Genomic DNA, 20,250 nt, shown 5'->3' with positions numbered 1-20,250 from the left:
TAATTAGTATTGAAAGTCCTAGCCAGAGCAATCAGGCAAGAGAAAGAAATAAAAGGCGTCCAAATTGTAAAAGAAGGCAAAATATTCCTGTTCACTGACAATATGATTGTATATCTAGAAAAACCTAAAGACTCCGCCAAAAAACTCTTAGACTTGATAAATGAATTCAGTAACACTTAAGAATACAAAATCAACGTATAAAAATCAGTAGTGTTTCTGTACACCAATAAGGATCTCGCTGAGGACTAAATCAAGAAGGCAATCCCATATATAATAGCTGCAAAAATAAAATAAAATGAAATACCAAGTAACCAAGGAGGTGAAAGATCTAAACAAGGAAAACTACATAACTCTGATGAAAGAAATTGTAGATGACACAAACAAATAGAAAGGTAACCCGTGCTCATGGATCAGAATTAATACAATTCAAATGACCATACTGCCCAATGCAATCTACATATTCAATGGGATATCTATCAAAATACCAATGTCATTTTTCAGAGAATTAGAAAAAACATGCTAAAATTAACATGTAACCAAAAAAGAGCTGGAATAGCCAAAGCAATTATAAAACAACAATAACAAAGCTAAAGGTGTCATATTACCAGACTTCAAATTATACTACAAGGCTGTAGTAACCAAACTAGCATGACACTGGTACAAAAATAGACACATAGATCAGTGGAATAGAAAAGAGAATCCAGAAATGAAGCCACATATTACAGCCAACTGATCTTTGACAAAATCCACAAGAACGTACAGTGGAGAAAGGACACCCTTTTCTATAAATGATGCTGGGATAATTGGATAGGCACCTGCAGAAGAATGAAACTGGACCACTATCTTTTACCATATAAAAAAATCAGCTCAAGATGAATTAAAGATTTAAATGTAAGACCTGAAACTACAAAAGCACTAGAAGAAAATCTGGGGAAAACTCTTCTGGACATTGATCTAGGCAAAAAATTGATGACAAAGACCTCAAAAGCACAGACAACACAAATAGACAAATGTGACTAAATTAAACTAAAAGGCTTCTGCACAGCAAAAGAAATAATCATCAGAGTGAACAGACAACCTGCAGAATGGGAGAAAATGTTTGCAAACTATGCATGACAGGGGACTAATGTCCAGAATTTACAAGGAACTCAAACGACTCAACAACAACAACAAAATAGAAAACAAATAATCCCATTAAACAATGGGCAAAGGACATGAGTAGACACTTTTGAAAGAAGACATACAAATGGCCAAGAGGCATATGAAAAAATGCTTACCATCACAAATCACCAGAGAAATGCTAATTAAAACCACAATGAGATATCATTTTACATCAGTCAGAATGACTATTACTAAAAACACAAAAATAACCGATGTTGGCAAGGGTATAGAGAAAAGGTCATATACTTTTGGTGAGAATGTAAATTAGTACAACCTCTATGGAAATCAGTATGGAGATTTCTCAGATAACTGAAAATAGAACTACCATTCAATCTAGCAATACCACTACTGGGCATCTACCCAAAGGAAAATAAATCATTATATCAAAAAGATAACTGCACTCACATGTTTATCACAGCATTATTCACAATAGCAAAGATATGGAATCAGCCAGGTGCTGTGGCTTACACCTGTAATCCCAGTACTTTGAGAGTCCGAGGCAGGTGGATCACTTGAGGCCAGAAGTTGAGACCAGCCTGGCCAACACGGTTAAAACCCATCTCCGGTAAACATACAAAAAAAAAAAAAAATCTGCCAGTCATGGTGGTGCATGCCTGTAATCCCAGCTACTCTGATGGCTGAGGCACAAGAATCGCTTGAACTCAGAAGTGGGAGGTTGCAGTGAGCCAAGATCGCACCACTGCACCCCAGCCTGGGCGACAGAACAAGACTCTGTCAAAAAACAAAACAAAAAAAAAGATAGGGAATTAACCTATGTATCCATCAACAAATGATTGGTAAAGAAAATGTGGTACATATACACAACAGAATACTATTCAGTCATAAAAAGAGAATGAAATCATGTCTTTGGCAGCAACATGAATGAAACTGGAAGCCATTATCTTAAGTGAAAAAAGTCAGACATAGACAGATTCTGCATGTTCTCACTTACAGGTGGGAGCTAAATAATGTGTACACATGGACGTAGAGTGTGGAGTGATAGACAATGCTGACTTGGAAGAGTGAGGGGGTGGGAGGGGACTAGATGGTGAGAAATTACTTAATAGGTAAAAATGTACATTATTCAGTTGAGGTATACCCAACAAAGCCCTGATAAGGATTTTAAAGCAGCTATCATGAACATACTTCAACAAGTAATTGAATACACTTAAATTTTAAAAATTACAATTCAAGAAAAAAAGACATAGAAGGAAAAATTTTGAAATTTTAGAACTGAAAATATAATTAAAATAAATTCGTTGAATGGGCTCAATAGCAGAACGGAGATGACAGCAGAAAGTCAATTAATTTGAAGACAGATTATTACAAGTTTCCCAAACTGAATGACAAGAGAAAATGGCTGAAAAAGAAATGAACAGAGATCCAGGAACTTGTGGGAGAGTAAGAAAATAACTAACATTTTCAAGGGCTGTAATAAAAGAACTGTTCATCCTAATTCTATACCCAGTGGAAATATCTTCAGGATTGAAGGGGAAATAAAAACATTTCTTGTCAAAATATAAACAAAAGTGACCCAGAAGAAACAGAAAGCCTGAATGAATTATTAGCTATAGAGAGAGTGAAATAATAAAGGCCTATATTTTAAAAGGTCATAGATCCTGATGATTTTAATCCCTGAATTCTTTCTGGCCTTTAAAGAAGGAACAATCCTTACAATGCCTAAACTATTTCACTACTTGGAAAGCTTCATTGTTTATCTTATAAGGCTAACATTGCTTTAATTTTAAATACTAGTAAGAAATATCAAATTTTAATCAAAATATTAGAATATGAAACCCAATGATATATGGAAAAAGAATAGTACTCCTTAACTAATTAGGGTTTAAGGAATGAGAGGGTGCTTCAACATTACAAACTCAACGGACCAGGATTCCTTGGAGGAATGGTTGATTCTAGGACTGCAGTAGGAAGTAGAGAAGGTAAGCACAGAACCTCTTGAAATGGCAGAAAATAAAGAAGTGCTCCCAAATAAAACCAAACCCACGTTGATGGAGGTTTGTCAAAGGGACACAGGAGCAAGTGAAAGAGCTTCCAGTGGCCAAAGGTGGCATGATTTGAGCAACAACATAAAGTAACATTAGATTCTAACCCAAAGTATGAAATAAATATCCATGAACAATGATTGAGCAAATGAATAAATAGGGGAGACAAATCTCCCATGCAGAAGAATTCTAAATGATTGACGTCAATATTGCAACCTCAAATAGTGGAGAGCATAACTCCCCAATCCTTACGTGTGGGCTGTGCATAAGTGTTACAGGAAAGGGATCGGGATCCCGATCCACACCCTAAGAGAGCATTCTTGAATCTCGCACAAGAAAGAATTCAGGACGAATCTGCAGTGCAAAGCAAAAGCAAGTTTATTAAAGAAAGTAAAGTAGTGAAAGTACAGCTACTCCATAGAGCAGGGCGTTCCTGAAAGTAAGAGGAGGAACGCTTCCAACCTAGGTACAATGCTTGTGTGTGTGTGTGTGTGTGTGTGTGTGTGTGTATATATGTATATGTGTATATATATACACACACATATATATCATATATACGTATATGTATGTATATATGATAAATACATATGTACATATATACACACATATGATAAAAAAGATCTCGGGGAGATGTGCTCTGCTACAGGTGTTTGTGATAAACGATTAATTTTCTTAATTACTATGTTTTGCAAGAATCGATATTATGTTTAAAGCAAAATTAGGAACGCCCTTCTTCTCCAGATATCGGGATCTCTGGACACTCCCAAGTCTGCATCTATTTAGTAAACATTATTAATCTGTTCCCTTAACCATAAATATCTAGGGGCTAGGAATTCCTCACTTTCTGGGAATGCCACCCAGCAAGTCGCAGCCTCATTTTCCTAGCCCTCACTCAAAATGGAATCACTCCAGTTCGAACACCTCTGACGTAAGGACTTCCTTCCAAAGAGTACAGTAAGGAAAGAGAAAGAAAGAGGGACTTTGCTGTGGGGAAACACCATAGACACCATCTCAGCCAGGTGATCAAGGTCAGCATCAACAGGGCTAAATCTCACCAGTATCCTCAAAACTGTCAAGGTCATCAGAAACAAGAAAAGAATCTACAAAGAACTTAAACAAATGTACAAGAAAAAATCAAACAACCCCATCAAAAAGTGGGCAAAAGATATGAACAGACACTTCTCAAAAGAAGACATTCATACAGCCAACAGACACATGAAAAAATGCTCATCATCACTGGCCATCAGAGAAATGCAAATCAAAACCACAATGAGATACTATCTCACACCAGTTAGAATGGCAATCATTAAAAAGTCAGGAAACAACAGATGTGGAGAGGATATGGAGAAATAGGAACACTTTTACACTGTTGGTGGGACTGTAAACTAGTTCAACCATTGTGGAAGACAGTGTGGCGATTCCTCAAGGATCTACAACTAGAAATACCATTTGACCCAGCCATCCCATTACTGGGTATATACCCAAAGGATTATAAATCATGCTGCTATAAAGACACATGCACACATATGTTTATTGAGGCACTATTCACAATAGCAAAGACTTGGAACCAACCCAAATGTCCATCAGTGATAGACTGGATTAAGAAAATGTGGCACATATATACCATGGAATACTATGCAGCCATGAAAAAGGATGAGTTCATGTCCTTTGCAGGGACATGGATGAAGCTGGAAACCATCATTCTGAGCAAACCATCGCAAGGACAGAAAACCAAACTCTGCATGTTCTCACTCACAGGTGGGAATTTAACAATGAGATCACTTGGACACAGGGTGGGGAACATCACACACTTGAGCCTGTCATGGGATAGGGGGAAGGAGGAGGGATAGTATTAGGAGATATACCTAATGTAAATGATGAGTTAACTAGTGCAGCAAACCAACATGGCACATGTATACATATGTAACAAACCTGCACATTGTGCACGTGTACCCTAGAACTTAAAGTATAATAAAAATAAATAAATAAAAATATAAAAAAAAGGAAAGTCTTAGAAACTGTCACAGCCAAGCAGAGCGTGAGAACACATGACAACTAAATGTAATGTGGTGTCCTGGATGAGATCTTTGAACAGAAAATAAAATTAGGTAAAACCTAAGGAGATCTGGACAAAATATTGATGTTAGCTAATAATAACAAATCAATATTAGTTGAGTAATTGTTGAAAATATACCATACTTGTGTAAGATGTTGGTTATAGGAGACATTGAGTACAGGGCATATAGGTGCCCTTTGTACTAATTTCTTAATTTTTCCATAAGTCCAAAACTGTCCAAAAAGTTAAGACTATTTGTAAAAAATATTCAACTATCACAGTATATTAAATCAATAATTTAAACTAGGATAATATGATTAAATCAATAAATACTAAAAAGCCTGTTTCTGATCTTTTTTCAAAATTTCCAAGCAAAATGATTAGTCATCAAGAGAAAGCTTTACACTAAAGAGTAAAACACAGAGCCAAAATTTTATCTGTCAGTTTCAAGTTAGAAATATTATCTGCCACTATTATTAAACATCTTTTTTCAAAATTCTACTCAATATAATTAGCTCAAAATTGAAATAATTGGAGCCAGGCACGGTGGTTCATGCCTGTAATCCCAGCACTTTGGGAGGCCGAGGTGGGCAGATCACCTGAGGTCAGGAGTTCGAGACCAGCCTGGCCAACATGGCGAAACCCCATTTCTATGAAAAAAAAAAAAATTAGCCAGGCATGGTGGCACACACCTGTAATCCCAGCTACTCAGGAAGCTGAGGCAGAAGAATCACTTGAACCCAGGAGGCAAAGGTTGCAGTGAGCCCAGATCACGCAACTGCACTCCAGTCTGGGTGACAGAGGGATACTCCGTTACCCTCCCCCGCCCCCCAAAAATTGAAATAATCCATTTAAATGTTGGAAAATAGGCAAAACCATCCAAGATAGTTTAGAAAAGAAACAAAAACAGGCCAGGTGTGATAGTTCATGCCTGTAATCCCAGCACTTTGGTAGATCAAGTCAGGAGTTCGAGACCAGCCTGGTCAAAATGGTGAAACCCCATCTCTACCAAAAATACAAAATGCAAAAATTAGCAGGGTGTGATGGTGCACGCCTGTAGTCCCAACTACTCAGGAGGCTGAGGCAGGAAACTTGCTTCAACCTGGGAGGCAGAGCTTACAGTGAGCCGAGATCATGCCACTGCACTCCAGCCTGGGTGACAGAGTAAGACTCTGTCTCCGGCTGGGGGGTGGGGAAGGAACAAAAACAATCTTAAAGGAATAAGTAAATTTGGTTAAATAGTTGCACATATTTTCTCTACGAACAAAAATCAGAAATGGAAAAGGAAAACCATGTCATTGAATAGCAACTAAATTCAACATGAAATAAAAATAACATCAAAGACATGAGTTTAACTTGAATAAAATTTTGTAGAGGATGTTAAAACTAAGTACATTGAGAGACACCGTATCTGAATGGGGAGACTCACTATCATAGGAATAAAAATCCTTCCAACATTAATAATGTATGGATATTACTTTGGTTCTTACACAATGTGTTTGAGCTAGCTAAAAGGATTTCAAAAATTACATGGGAAAATAAATGCTTGAGAAGCGCCAAGACACTAAGTCAAATAATAATAACGGGGAATTGCCTTTAAATCCACCATATGGTGGAGAATGCTAAATGCTCCCTGCATTGGTTACCTACTTCTATGCATATACAACCTAATGTTAAAATCTCAGACAGACCAAAGGATCACGGTCATATTCAGTCACACAAAGGTCCTTTTAAAGAGATTAAGGGTGTTGCTCTCAGATTGTCTCAAACAATTAAACCTCTAGGGAGCTTAAGAGTATTGTTCCTCAGCCTCCCAGCAGGAGCTCAAGATAGTGAAGGGTTTATCCAGAGAGATCTGTAGGGTTTCATCTAATGTGGTTAACACACTAAGCCAGCACACAAAAAGACCCACAAACGTCCTGAGAAATCTATGTCTGTCAGTTTGGAGTGGAAAAGGCAGACCCAGTACAACATAAAAAGGGACTGTTGGATCTCCAAAATTCTAGCAGGACAGGAAGCAGCTGAGAAAACAGATGCTACCTTTCCTTTCTTTTTTTTTTTTTTTTTTTTTTAAAAAAAAAGCAGGGCGCAGTGACTCATGTCTGTAATCCCAGCATTTTGGGATGCCAAGGTGGGCGGATCACAAAGTCAGGAGTTCGAGAGCAGCCTGGCTAACATCGTGAAACCCTGTCTCTACTAAAAATACAAAAATTAGCCAGGTGTGGTGGCGGGCACCTGTAATCCCAGCTACTCAGGAGGCTAAGGCAGGAGAATCACTTAAACCTGGGAGGTGGAGGTTGCAGTGAGCCCGAGGTCGTGCCATTGCACTCCAGCCTGGGTGACAGAGTGAGACTCTGTCTTGAAAAAAAAAAAAAGGATGATTCAGAAGGCAAAAATAAAGAGTCCAGAGAAGCCAAGAGCTATGGAGAATTATTTTTAGCAGGAATGAGACTGAGTTCTAAAATTTGGATTTCAGAATTGCTGTGGACCAGTAACACCTGTGTGCCTCTATTTGCCCCTTTTTTGTGTGTAGAGGTAATCTTGTGCCTGTCCCACCATCGTATACTGGGTGATAGGGTTTGGCTATATCCCCACCCAAATCTTATCTTGAATTGTAGCTCCCATAATAACCATATGTTGTGAGAGGGACTCATTGGGAGATAATTGAATCATGGGGGTAATTTCCCCTATGCTGTTCTCATGGTAGTGAATCAGTCACATGAGAACTGACGGTTTTATAAGGGGTTTCCCCTTTCACTTGGCTCTCATTTTTTTCTTTGCCGGTCACCATGTAAGACGTGGCTTTGCTCCCCCTTGCCTTCCCCCATGATTGTGAGGCCTCCCCAGCCATGTGGAACTGTGAATCAATTAAATCTCTTTCCTTTGTAAATTACCCAGTCTCAGGTATGTCTTTATTAGCAGCACGAGAACAGACTAATACATTGGGTGTGGGAGGTGGGCAGATATCTCCTCTTTAGCTTCAGAAATCCACAGATCAACTGGAACTGTGCTTAAGGAGCTGTACTAGGGGAACTACACCTGATGTATCTCAACCATACCTGGACCTGATTTAGATGATGAGATTCTGGACTCAGAGCTGATGGTATGAGGTGAGGCTTTGGGGACTCTTGGAGAGGTGTAGATGTATTTGTCACATGGGAGGGACCATGAATCACTGGGGACCAGAGAGCAGACTACGGTGGGCAGCTTCCTAGGATGGTCTCCAGTGATCTCCACTTCCTGGTATTCAACCTCTTGTGTAATCCCCTCCGCTTAAGTGTGGCCTGGACCTTGTTGCTTACTTCTCATGAATAGAATATGTAAAAAGTGATGAAATATTAGTACTGGAAAGGGGTCCCGATCCAGACCTCAAGAGAAGGTTCTTGGATCTCACACGAAAAAAGAATTCGAAGTGAATTCATAGAGTAAAGTGAGAGCAAGCTTATTAAGAAAATAAAGGAAGGCCGGGCGCGGTGGCTCACGCCTGTAATCCCAGCACTTTGGGAGGCCGAGACGGGCGGATCACGAGGTCAGGAGATCGAGACCATCCTGGCTAACACGGTGAAACCCCGTCTCTACTAAAAAATACAAAAAACTAGCCGGGCGAGGCGGCGGGCGCCTGTAGTCCCAGCTACTCGGGAGGCTGAGGCAGGAGAATGGCGGGAACCCGGGAGGCGGATCTTGCAGTGAGCTGAGATCCGGCCACAGCACTCCAGCCTGGGCGACAGAGCGAGACTCCGTCTCAAAAAGAAAAAAAAAGAAAATAAAGGAATAAAAGAATGGCTACTCCATAGGCAGGGCAGTGGTGTGGGCTGCTTGACTAAGAACACTTATAGTTCTTTCTTGATTATATGCTAAACAAGGGGTGGATTATTCATGAGTTTTCCAGGAAAGGGGTGGACACTTCCCAGAACTGAGGTTTCCTCCCCTTTTTAGACCATATAGGGTAACTTCCGGACGTTGCTATGGCATTTGTAAACTGTCATGGTGTTGATGGGGATGTCTTGTAGCATGCTGATGCATTATAATTCTCGTGTAACGAGCAGTGAGAATGACCAAAGGTCACTTTCATTGCTATCTTGGGTTTGGTAGGTTTTGGCTGGCTTCTTTACTGCAAACTGTTTTATCAGCAAGGTCTTTGTACTTTGTGCTCTTGTCCTATGTCATCCTATGACTAAGAATGCCTAACCTCCTGGGAATGCACCCCAATAGGTCTCAGCCTAATTTTACCCTGCCCCTATTCAATATGGAGTCGCTCTGGTTCAAACACCTCTGACAATATTACTTCAAAGATTAAGTTACAAAAGGCTGTGGCTTTCTTCTTGCTTACGATCTCTTACCCTCTTTCTTGCTCACTGCAGTGAAGCCAGCAGGCGTGTTGTAAGCTGCCCAGTGGAAAAGCCTATGTAGTAAGGAACTGAGAGAGGCTTCCAGCCAACAGCTTTTGAGGAATTGAAGCTTTAGTCTAATAACCCATGTAGAATCTGGTCAACAACCACATGAGAGTGCTTGGAAGCTGATCTATCCCTAGTCAAGCCTGAAGGTAACTACAGTCCTGCTGACACTGATTGCAACCAGAGCCTGAGGATCCAACTATATTATGTCCAGATTCCTGATTCAAAGAATCTATGAGCTAATAAATGTAGGGGTTTTAAGCCACTACACTCTGGAGCAATTCGTTATGCAGCAACAGAGTGTGCAATAATTACCCTCAAACATAGCAGCTTAAAGTAACAAGCATTTATTACCTCAGTTTCTGAGGGTCAGGAATCCACCTGCAGTTTATTTGGGTGGTTCTGGCTCAGAGTGTCTCACAAGGGTGTAGTCAAGCTATCCGCCTGGGCTGCAATATCTCAAGGCCTGACTGAGGCTGGACAATCCACTTCCAAGCTCACTGTATGGTTGTTGGGAGGCCAGACACTCAGTTCTTTCCATATGGGTTTGTCCACAGGGCTGCCTCACAACATAGCAACCGGCTTCCCGCAGAGCAAGTGGTCAGAGAGAGAGAGATCCTAAGACTGTGGCTGCAGTCTTTTTGTGATCTATTTTCAGACGTGACATACTGTCACTCCTGCCTATGATGCTGGACACACAGATTAAACTTAGTATAACATGGGAGGGGACTACACAAGGATGTAAATACTAGGTGTCAGGGATTATTGGGGGCCACCTTAAAGGCTGGTTACCCCACTTCCTATGTCCATTTCTCTTCTTCTCACTAGTTTTATCTAAGAATAGGCCAACCTGTCAGAGATGACGTTCTCTGGCCTCCTTTATAGCTAGATTGGTAGTGTGACTACATTCTGACTAAAGGCACACATATGTCATAAAATATGTGACTTTGGGGTTATGCCCTTAGAAAGGATTTTGTTTCTCTCCCCTGTTTTTCTCTCATACCATGGGCTGGAACATAGGCATAGTGAGATGATGCAGGTAACACCCTAAGAGACGGCTAAAAAAACAAAAAGGAACTTGGTGCCTTGAATTAACTCATAGGTTGGAGCAGTCTACATCACTTGGACCTCCTGCCAGCTTTGGATTTTGAGAGAAATAAATCTATCTCATGTAAGTTCCTATACTTAATCATTTTTAAGTAGTTGAATATCCTAAAAAAAAAACTACAATCAGCCCACTATTGAACTGACCCAAGGATATTCAGACTACAGAATCCAGATATAAATCAAGCACATTTCAGAATTCAATGTAAGACAATGGCACAGTATTTCAATGTAATGAGAAAATGATGGCTTATTAAGTAAATTATCATGTTGATATTACCGGACAAGTTTACATTAACAAGAAACATCTTTCTGACTGTGATTCCAACCTTGCTGCCCAGTACAGTAATGGTGTTCACCTTCTTCCTGACATTTAAGAGCTGTCATGTGGTCCTTACTGTGCTGGGATCCTATGCTCCCCATCGCTAACAGGAAGTCCAGTTCTGTAACAGCGCCCCCACCATTCTCCTCGACCTTCAGAAGACATTTGCTACTGTGCCTCTCACTGATGCTGCTGCCCTCCCACCAGTGCCTTCGTAGCTCTGATAAATGGAGTGTCTTCTTGAACTCTGTCCACAGTTCTGGCATCTGTACTTCATTTAATGTGGGCCATTCATTTTCCCAAGCTTCCAGAACCCGCAGCGGCATATTAGAGCTTTCTTGTGGCTCATTGCAGGTGTTAAATCTTGTGTTATGTAAAAGATGACCCCACCTTGAGAAGGCTTCTGTATTAGAGTTCTCCAGAGGGGAGAACAAATATGAGAGTTTATTAGGGAAAACTGCCTCACATGGTTATAAAGTGACTGTCTGCAAGCTGGGGAAAGAGACAGTAGTGGCTCAGTCCAAGTCAGAAGGCCTCAAAACCAGGGAAGCCAACAGTGCAGCTTCAGTCTGAGGCCAAAGGCCTAAGAGCTCTCAGGCAGTCACTGGAGTCTGAGGTCCAAGGGCAGGAGGAGTGGAAGCAAGTGGCCAGCATGGGAAGAAGAAAGCCGTAAGACTCAACAAGCAAACTTATCCTATTTTCTGCCTTCTTCATTCTAGCCTGGCAGCTAGATTGGATGGTGCCCATCCGCACTGAGGGTGGGTCTTCCTCTCCCAAACCAACAACTCAAATATCAGTCTCCTCTGGCAATACCCTCACAGACACACCCAGACACAATGCCAGCTATCTAGGTGTCCTTCAGTCCAATCAAGTTGACACCTAATATGAACCATCACAGCTTCCTTATGCAGCCTCACCTTCTACCCAACCTTGACTCCTAGCCATCAGGATCTATTCCTAGGTACACACTACAGTTCTCTTAATCCCTGTTATTCAGGCCTTGCTGCTCCTTTACATATAACATCTCCCTCCTTCAGCAGGGCAAGTGCATCCTGAGGTAGATCAGGCTTTGAAATTCCACTCTAGTTAATGACCTTGTAACCAGGCTGGTCTTGAACCCCTGGGCTCAAGCAATTCCACTGCCACAGCCTCCCACAGTGCTGGGATTATAGATGTGAGCAAAACATCCAGCCAATTCTTTAGAGAAGGGGTGCACCTATGATTGTCAGTAGATAAGCCTCACAGCAGCTGGGCATGGGTGTACTGACCTGGTGAAGGGATGTGGGTAGAGAAAGAGCACTTGCCTCAGGAAGAGAACATGCTGACTGGCTAGGTATCTTCTATGTGCCCAGCCCTGCACCCAACATTGGATGTGGCCCCACTAACCATATCTGCTAAAAGTCAAGGAGGATGATTCTACATTGAAAATCAGGGCTTTGGCCGGGCGCGGTGGCTCAAGCCTGTAATCCCAGCACTTTGGGAGGCCGAGATGGGCGGATCACGAGGTCAGGAGATCGAGACCATCCTGGCTAACACGGTGAAACCCCGTCTCTACTAAGAAATACAAAAAAAAATAGCCGGGCGAGGTGGCAGCGCCTGTAGTCCCAGCTACTCGGGAGGCTGAGGCCGGAGAATGGCGTGAACCCGGGAGGCGGAGCTTGCAGTGAGCTGAGATCCGGTCACTGCACTCCAGCCTGGGCGACAGCGCAAGACTCCGTCTCAAAAAAAAAAAAAAAAAAAAAAGAAAATCAGGGCTTTGTTGCAGAAGGAGGCTACCAAGGAGACAAAACAACAGATACTATTACAATAGAATTCTAGGTGCCAGATAATTTATTATAGTATGTCTGAGATGACACACAAAATCAGAGGGTCTACTATTTAAAGTAATTTTGTCATCTTTCTCTGGAGAAAAAAAACAAAGAAATTCTGCAAATTTTTAACTCCCTGATCATATTAATTAGCCAGAACAAACTAATAAAAGCAACTCTTTTTTTTTTTTTTTTTTTTTTTTGAGACGGAGTCTCGCTCTGTCGCCCAGGCTGGAGTGCAGTGGCCGGATCTCAGCTCACTGCAAGCTCCGCCTCCCAAGTTCACGCCATTCTCCTGCGTCAGCCTCCCATAGAAACAACTCTTTAGCTAAGCAGCATCGCCATTGAGTTTACGTCTCAGAAGCATCACAAATAAAGGGACTGCTCTCCAAAAAGTAAATGATAATCAGTCTCAAGACATCACTGGCTGAAGTGAGCACAGATTTATGACCACGTCTTGGTTAGTTCTGCCCCCAAGGCAAAAAGCAGTCCCCCGAGATCAGCTTCCAATGTCACACACCTCCCATCACCTCATCAGCCCAGGGCAACTTCCCTTTGTTTGGATGATACACACCCAAAAATGAACCTCTCATCCAGGCTATTCATGAACTCTTATCAGAGAAACTTTCCCATCCTGGTTCGGTAAACTGCTATTCAACTTACTTTTCTGGCCCTTTGATTCCAACTATGTGGCCTTAAAACACACACACGCATACAATGCAAGGGATTGTGACTCTCCATTACTAGAGTAGCTGGTTTCAGCCTTCTGTATGTTCTTTGATTTTGTCATGTGTTTGTGTGTGTGTTTCAATTTCTCAGTAGAGATCAAAGATCAAACAGCCACCCTGAAACTGCACCCATAACCTTAGCAAATATCACATATCAAGAACAATAGTGCATCCCGGGGTAATGACAAAGATGAGTGCCATCCTCAAAAACAAAAGATCTGGCCAGGCGCGGTGGCTCACGCCTGTAATTCCAGCACTTTGGAAGGCCAAGGCGGGTGGATCACGAGGTCGGGAGCTCGAGACCATCCTGGCTAACACGGTGAAACCCCATCTCTATTAAAAATACAAAAAACTAGCCGGGCGTGGTGGCAGGCGCCTGTAGTCCCAGCTACTCGGGAGGCTGAGGCAGGAGAATAGCATGAACCTGGGAGGCGGAGCTTGCAGTGAGCTGAGATCAGGCCACTGCACTCCAGCCTGGGCAACACAGCAAGACCCCATCTCAAAAAAAAAGATCCATCACTGGTGGTTCCCATTATGTTCCCAAGTAATTTACCAGATTGATTCCTGCACACCTGGATTCAAGGTGTATCACAGTGGCCAGCTGCAACATTAACCAAGACATAACCTCAAATGGAGCTACTAAAACAATGTAATATCCCTACTATTAAAGCACATTAACACGGCCGCTAGTAATCTAGTATGTGGCTAGAGATCTGGCAAAGGAGGTTTTTTCCTACTCAACAGGAAGAAGGATCAGAAATAGTTCACATTCATAGCTTTCACTCGCGTTCTTGCCCAGGGGCTATGTTTCTTTGGTTTTGTTTTTGTTTGTTTGTTTTGTTTTGTTTTTTTGTTTTTTGTTTTTGAGACGGAGTCTTGCTCTATCGCCCAGGCTGGAGTGCAGTGGAGCAATCTCAGCTCACTGCAAGCTCTGCCTCCCAGGTTCATGCCATTCTCCTGCTTCAGCCTCCCAAGTAGCTGAGACTACAGGTGCCCGCCACCATGCCTGGCTAATTTTTTGTATTTTTTAGTAGAGATGGGGTTTCACCGTGTTAGCCAGGATGGTCTCCATTTCCTGACCTCGTGATCCGCCCACCTCGGCCTCCCAAAGTGCTGGGATTACAGGCGTGAGCCACTGCGCCCGGCCACCCAGGGGCTATGTTAATTCTCCTGATCTCTGTCTCAGTGTGACCAAAAGAGAGCTGGATCATCTGGGACATTCCTCCAAATGTCACATTGGTCCACTTTATTGATGACAACACATTAATTGGACCTGATGAGCATGAACTGGCAAGTACTTGGGATGCCTCTGTGAAACATACGCACTTCATGAGGGTGGGAAGTAGGTCCCATAAAGATTCAGGGGTTTGCACAGTGATGACAATTTTAGGAGTCCAAAAGTGTGGGACATGTCAGGACGGGCCCTCCAAAGCAGGAACAAGTTTTTCACCTTGAACATCTTACTACTAAAGAAAGAGGCGCAGTGGTTGGGAGATGCCTTTTGGTTTTGAAGGTGGACTATTTCACACTTGGGAATATCATTCCAACCCATTTATTGGATATTAGTAACAAGCTGTTAGTTTTGATAGACGCTCCGAGCAGAAAAGGCCCTACAGCATATTTGGGCTATAGTACAGACAGAACTGCTGCCTAGGCCAAGTGAATGGACATACCTCATGGATTAGAATTAGAAAGTGATGCCATGTGGAACCCCAATAGGAGAATCTCAGCATAGACATACAGGGTTCTGCAGCAAGTTATGTATCTGCAGCAGAGAACTAGACATCATTTAAAAGACAGCCCCTCACATGACCAGGGTGTGGTGAGACGGTGCATCTGACTATGGGGCATGAAGTGATCATGTGGTCAGAACTGCCCATCATGAACCGCATGCTGTCAGACCCAGAGTCATAAGGTTTAGCAGAGCCTGCAGTAATCCACTGAAAGGTGGAAATGGCACATCCAAGATCACGTTCAAGCAGATCCAGAACAAATAACTAAGCTGCATGAGCAAGGAGCCAGACACTCACATGATCCACTTTTTCTCAGCTCATCTCACATAGCAGCATGGGTCAATTATCAGATGACAGATGACAGAAAGACAAAGGGTCTGAGTGTGATTCAGGGATGAGTTGGCTCAGTATATTGGTACCAGCTGAAAATGCACTGCTATTGCATGGTTGACGCACTCAGAGATAAGAGGGACGAGGAGAATCCCTCCAGGGGGCAGACATTCAGGCTATGCAATTGGTAATACACTTTGGGTGGAGACAGAAGCAACCTGTATTAGTCCATTCTCACGCTGCTATAAAGAACTGTCCAAGACTGGATAATTTACAAAGGAAAGAGGTTTAATTGACCCACAGTTTCACATCGCTGGGGAGGCCTCAGGACACACAATCATGGAGGAAGGGGAAGCAAACGCATCCTTCTTTACATGATGGCAGGAAGGAGAAGTGCCAAGAAAAAGCCCCTTATAAAACCATCAGATCTCATGAGAACTCACTCACCATCACGAGAACAGCATGCAGGTAACCGCCACCGTGATTCAATTACCTCCAACTGGGTCCCTCCCATGACATGAAGGTATCACAGGAACTACAATTCAAGATGAGATTTGGGTGGGGACACAGCCAAACCATACCATAACCCAAAGTAAGAATATACATCCTCTCACAGGCAGTGATGAAATGACTTGACTGGGGGATTAGGGGAGTGGAAGGAGCAGCATAGCAAGATCAGGGGAGAAGGAGGTCTGGGGAAGAGGTGTATTGTTGGACCTACTGGAGTGGACATCAAGTATGAGGGTCTTTGTAGCACATGTTAATGCTCATAAGGGACCATCCATTGTGGATGAGGTATTAAGCCAATACATGGATTGAGTGACTCAACTAATTGATGCCCACCAGCCTCTGCCCTCAGCCATCCTGGTGCTTCCATCATGGCCTCAGGAAGGAAGCAGCCATGAAGGTGTAGATGGAGGCTGTGCAGAGGCCCAAGAACACAGGCTCCTCTCACCATGACTGGTGTAATTGTCCAACCTGTCAGCAACAGAGACAGATGCTGAGCCACCTGTACTTTCCCTTGTGGCAACCAGCCAGGGACTCGGTGGCAAGTTTATTACAAGGGACACTTGCTACTCTGGAAAGGGCAGCAACTCATTCTGACTGGAATTGATAGAAGTTCTGGGTGAGGGTTTGGCTTTCCTGCTTGCAGAGCCAGAGCCAGCATCACTATTTGAGAACTCACAGTGGGAATGATTTACAGATATGAGATTCCACAAAACCTGGCTTCAAACAAGGGACCCACTGGATGACAAAGGAGGTGCAGCCATGGGCCCATGACCACAGGATCCACTGTTCCTAACATGTACTGCATCCTCCAGAAGCTTCCAGCCTGACACAGCAGTGGAATGGCCTCTTAAAGATGCAGTTGAGGTGCTGACCTGGAGATGACGCCCTTTGAGGATGGGGTGCTATTCTTCAAGATGCAACATACTCCTTAAACCAACAGCCATTAGATATGCGGTGTTCCTGAAAGGTAGAATTCATTGAAATGGGGACTAAATGGTGGAGAGGGGAATGGCCTTTCTTACCATATCACTTGGGGAATTTGTGTTTCTGTTCCTCACCAACTTTAGATTCTGTGGTACTGGAAGCCATGGATTCCGAAAAAAGCATGCTTTATCAGGGGGTATAGGAAGAGTCTCACTAAACTTATAGTAGATGCCATGGTGCCCACTCAGGGTCTCTTCACCAGCCCGTGCACCTAATGCTGCAATATAAGCTGCTAACAGCTCACATCTGCCCCCTCTCCAGGGAATTCCCCTGAGATGATACAGCTACTTTCCCTGGGGAGGGATCTTTCCTCTAGGGGCAGACTACAGCCAATGACCAAATGAAATAGATTATAAAAGGTAAGCCCTTGCCTTTAGGGGAGGCCAGCTATGATGCAATTTGTCCTCAATGCTTATATCTTGTGGATCGGACCAGGCTAGACTTGACCTGACACCACATCCTTGCTTAACTCCTTCCCCTGCCCTGTCCTGTTTCTCCCCTTCCCCTGTAGGTTTTTCCTGAAGGGCGCTTCTTCAATACATCATGTGCCCCCAAACCACTGTCTCAGGCTCTGCTTCCAGGGACCCTTCCCCTGGCTACACGGATTGCTTCCGGGAAGATAGATGATCTCAGCTTGTCCAATTAGGATTGACCCCAGAAATCTGTTGAGAGCCAGGTTATGTGCCTGGAGGTGCTGACAGCCACTTTGCCCCCATGATGGGGGCCTGTCTGTGATAGAACAAGCACTGAGGAGAGTGTAGTGAGAGACAGAGAGAGAGAGAGACCAAGTCCTGAGGACATCGCTTATGCTCCTAGATTTAGGCAAGCATTTGTCCTTCAACACATACTTTTTTCTTCTACTTAAACTGTTTTGATTGTGTTTGGGAGGCCCAACTGGCACACCTGCACCACCCCCCCACCACCATCTCTCTGGGACATTCCTTTCTGCACAGCTACAGGTGATCGACATGAAGCACTTATAGAGCTGGAAGGAGGACATGTAGAATCCTAACACACTTTAATTATCCAAAAACAGAGGTGGTTGTATCTAGTACTGTTTTTGTTTACTTTGGTAGATCTTGTCTTTCGTTTTTAAATGGCTAACTCACACAATGTTTTTTAGCATGAACTCTATAAATGAAACATATTAAGACACCAAAATGTATTATAAAACAAACGATCCCAGTTAACAAAGAGCTTAACGCATAGGGAAAAGAGGAATGTGATTATTCCTATTTCTGAATACATCTAGAGATCAGCCAACATCATCACATTCAGAGCATAAATTGTAGAAATCCCATAATCCACCTTTGATTGACAATCATGAGAGAGTAGCCAACCACAGAGAATCAACAAGGAGAAAAACATGGGCAGTTTTACTTACCTTGTTGGGAAGACACTTTTCACCCTCCAAAGGAAAGAACAAATAATTGGATTCACCCTAAATGTAAGAAATCCAGATGGTTTACCAAGCCACAGAAATCCATGTCCATCTGTGTAGTAGAGTTCCAGACTGTGGCATCTCCCAGCCACTGTTAGCTGACTCTGCTGCTGATGTCGCAGAGAGTATTGCTAACAAGCAGACATCATAATTTATGCATGGAGCTAAGAGAGGTCTACTGTTTCTGCTGTACAGAAGGTCCTGCTTATTCACAGAAATAAGAACTGGACTAGAGTCTGTAAAAGAAGCTAAAAGTTTTAATCAATTCAGGCATAAAAATAAGGTTCAACTGTGAGTCTTCAAAAAGTCCTGTTGTGGGAAACTGAAAGGAAATTAGGCTGGCCCTGGAACTAATGAAACCAAATGATGAATTGCCGACCACTTTGATTTGACTTTTTCTTTCCAGTTATCTCCTGTGTGGATTTTTCATAAGAATTTGATTTCCTGAGTGAATATTCAGTCTGCTATTTCAATAATTCAGGCTGCTGGAACAATAAAAGGAATGGGTGCTTAAATTGGAGAGAAAAATGATTTAAAGACATATTTGATATGTATTGTGTCTCAAGTGTTTTCCATACGTAATTTCATTTTTTCCCCAGGATGATTTGATTAGATAAGTCTTTTTTTAAATTGACAGGTAAAAATTGTATATATTCATGGTGTACAACATGGTGTTTTTATGTTTTTTGTTTTTGTTTTTGTTTTGAGACGGAGTTTCGCTCTTGTTGCCCAGACTGGAGTGCAATGGCACGATCTTGGCGCGCCGCAACCTCCGTCTCCCGGGTTCAAGCGATTCTGCTGCCTCAGCCTCCTGAGTAGCTGGGATTACAGGCATGCGCCACCATGCCCGGCTAGTTTTGTATTTTTAGTAAAGACAGGGTTTCACCATGTTGGCTAGGCTGGTCTCAAACTCCCGACCTCTGGTTATCCGCCTGCCTTGGCCTCCCAAAGTGCTAGGATTACAGGTGTGAGCCACCGCAGCAGGCCACATGTTGTTTTAACATATGTACACACGGTGGGATGACTAGGCCATTTAGCGTGTACATTATTAGATAAATATTATTACCTTCACTCTACAGATGAGGAAACCAAAGTTCATGGAGGCTCACAATTGTGCCCATAATTTCAGAGCTGATAAGTAGATCAAGACTGGATTCAAATCTATACCAACGTGATACTAAACTCTGGTCTTTTGTGTGTATGTCTTCCAATTTACTGCCAGTGACTCCTACTGGCAGAACTTAAAATCAACTGAAAAGAAAGTCTAGGAAATGTGGTTTGCAGGCTTCCAGCTGCCCTGTGATGCAGAGATGCATGCAGGGGGCGCGAATGGAGTTAAGAGCCAGTAGACAACTGATTGGCAAACCTGGGAAATAGTTTTCCACCCCCCCCAAAAAAAAAACCTTTTAATTTTAAAAAAGTAACACATTTGAAAAAAATTCAAAAAAAAAAAAAAAAAAAAAAAAGACCAGAAGGTCACATAGGTCACATATACCCTTTGCTCAATTTTCCCCAGTGGTAACATCTTGCATAGCTATTGTACGATATCAAAACTAGGAACGGACCTTGGAGGCAGATGAGCATTAGGGAAAAACTAGGTAAAAGAGATGTTGATGCCTTTGACTTTTCCTTGGGTCAATACATGTTGGAACCAGCTCAGGTGATATTTTCAGTTG

The 20,250-nt window shown here is 42.5% G+C and overlaps 1 protein-coding gene across 2 annotated transcripts in view; it reads right to left on the bottom strand.

The window, feature by feature from the left end:
- LOC116270313 overlaps positions 1 to 19,245 on the bottom strand; it is a 43,302-nt gene extending 24,057 nt beyond the window's left edge. For both annotated transcript variants that reach the window (XM_031655360.1, XM_031655361.1), the window contains exon 1: positions 18,518 to 19,245. The gene's annotated coding sequence lies outside the window, so the exon portion shown is untranslated. The remainder of the gene's footprint in view (positions 1 to 18,517) is intronic.
- Positions 19,246 to 20,250: the final 1,005 nt, after the last annotated feature.

This window comes from Papio anubis, chromosome 14 (genome assembly GCF_008728515.1).
Source record: "Papio anubis isolate 15944 chromosome 14, Panubis1.0, whole genome shotgun sequence".
NCBI classification, from domain to species: Eukaryota; Metazoa; Chordata; class Mammalia; order Primates; family Cercopithecidae; genus Papio; species Papio anubis.
The sequence above is the reverse complement of the archived record's forward strand: the minus strand, read 5'-3'. Positions and strand labels throughout refer to the sequence as shown.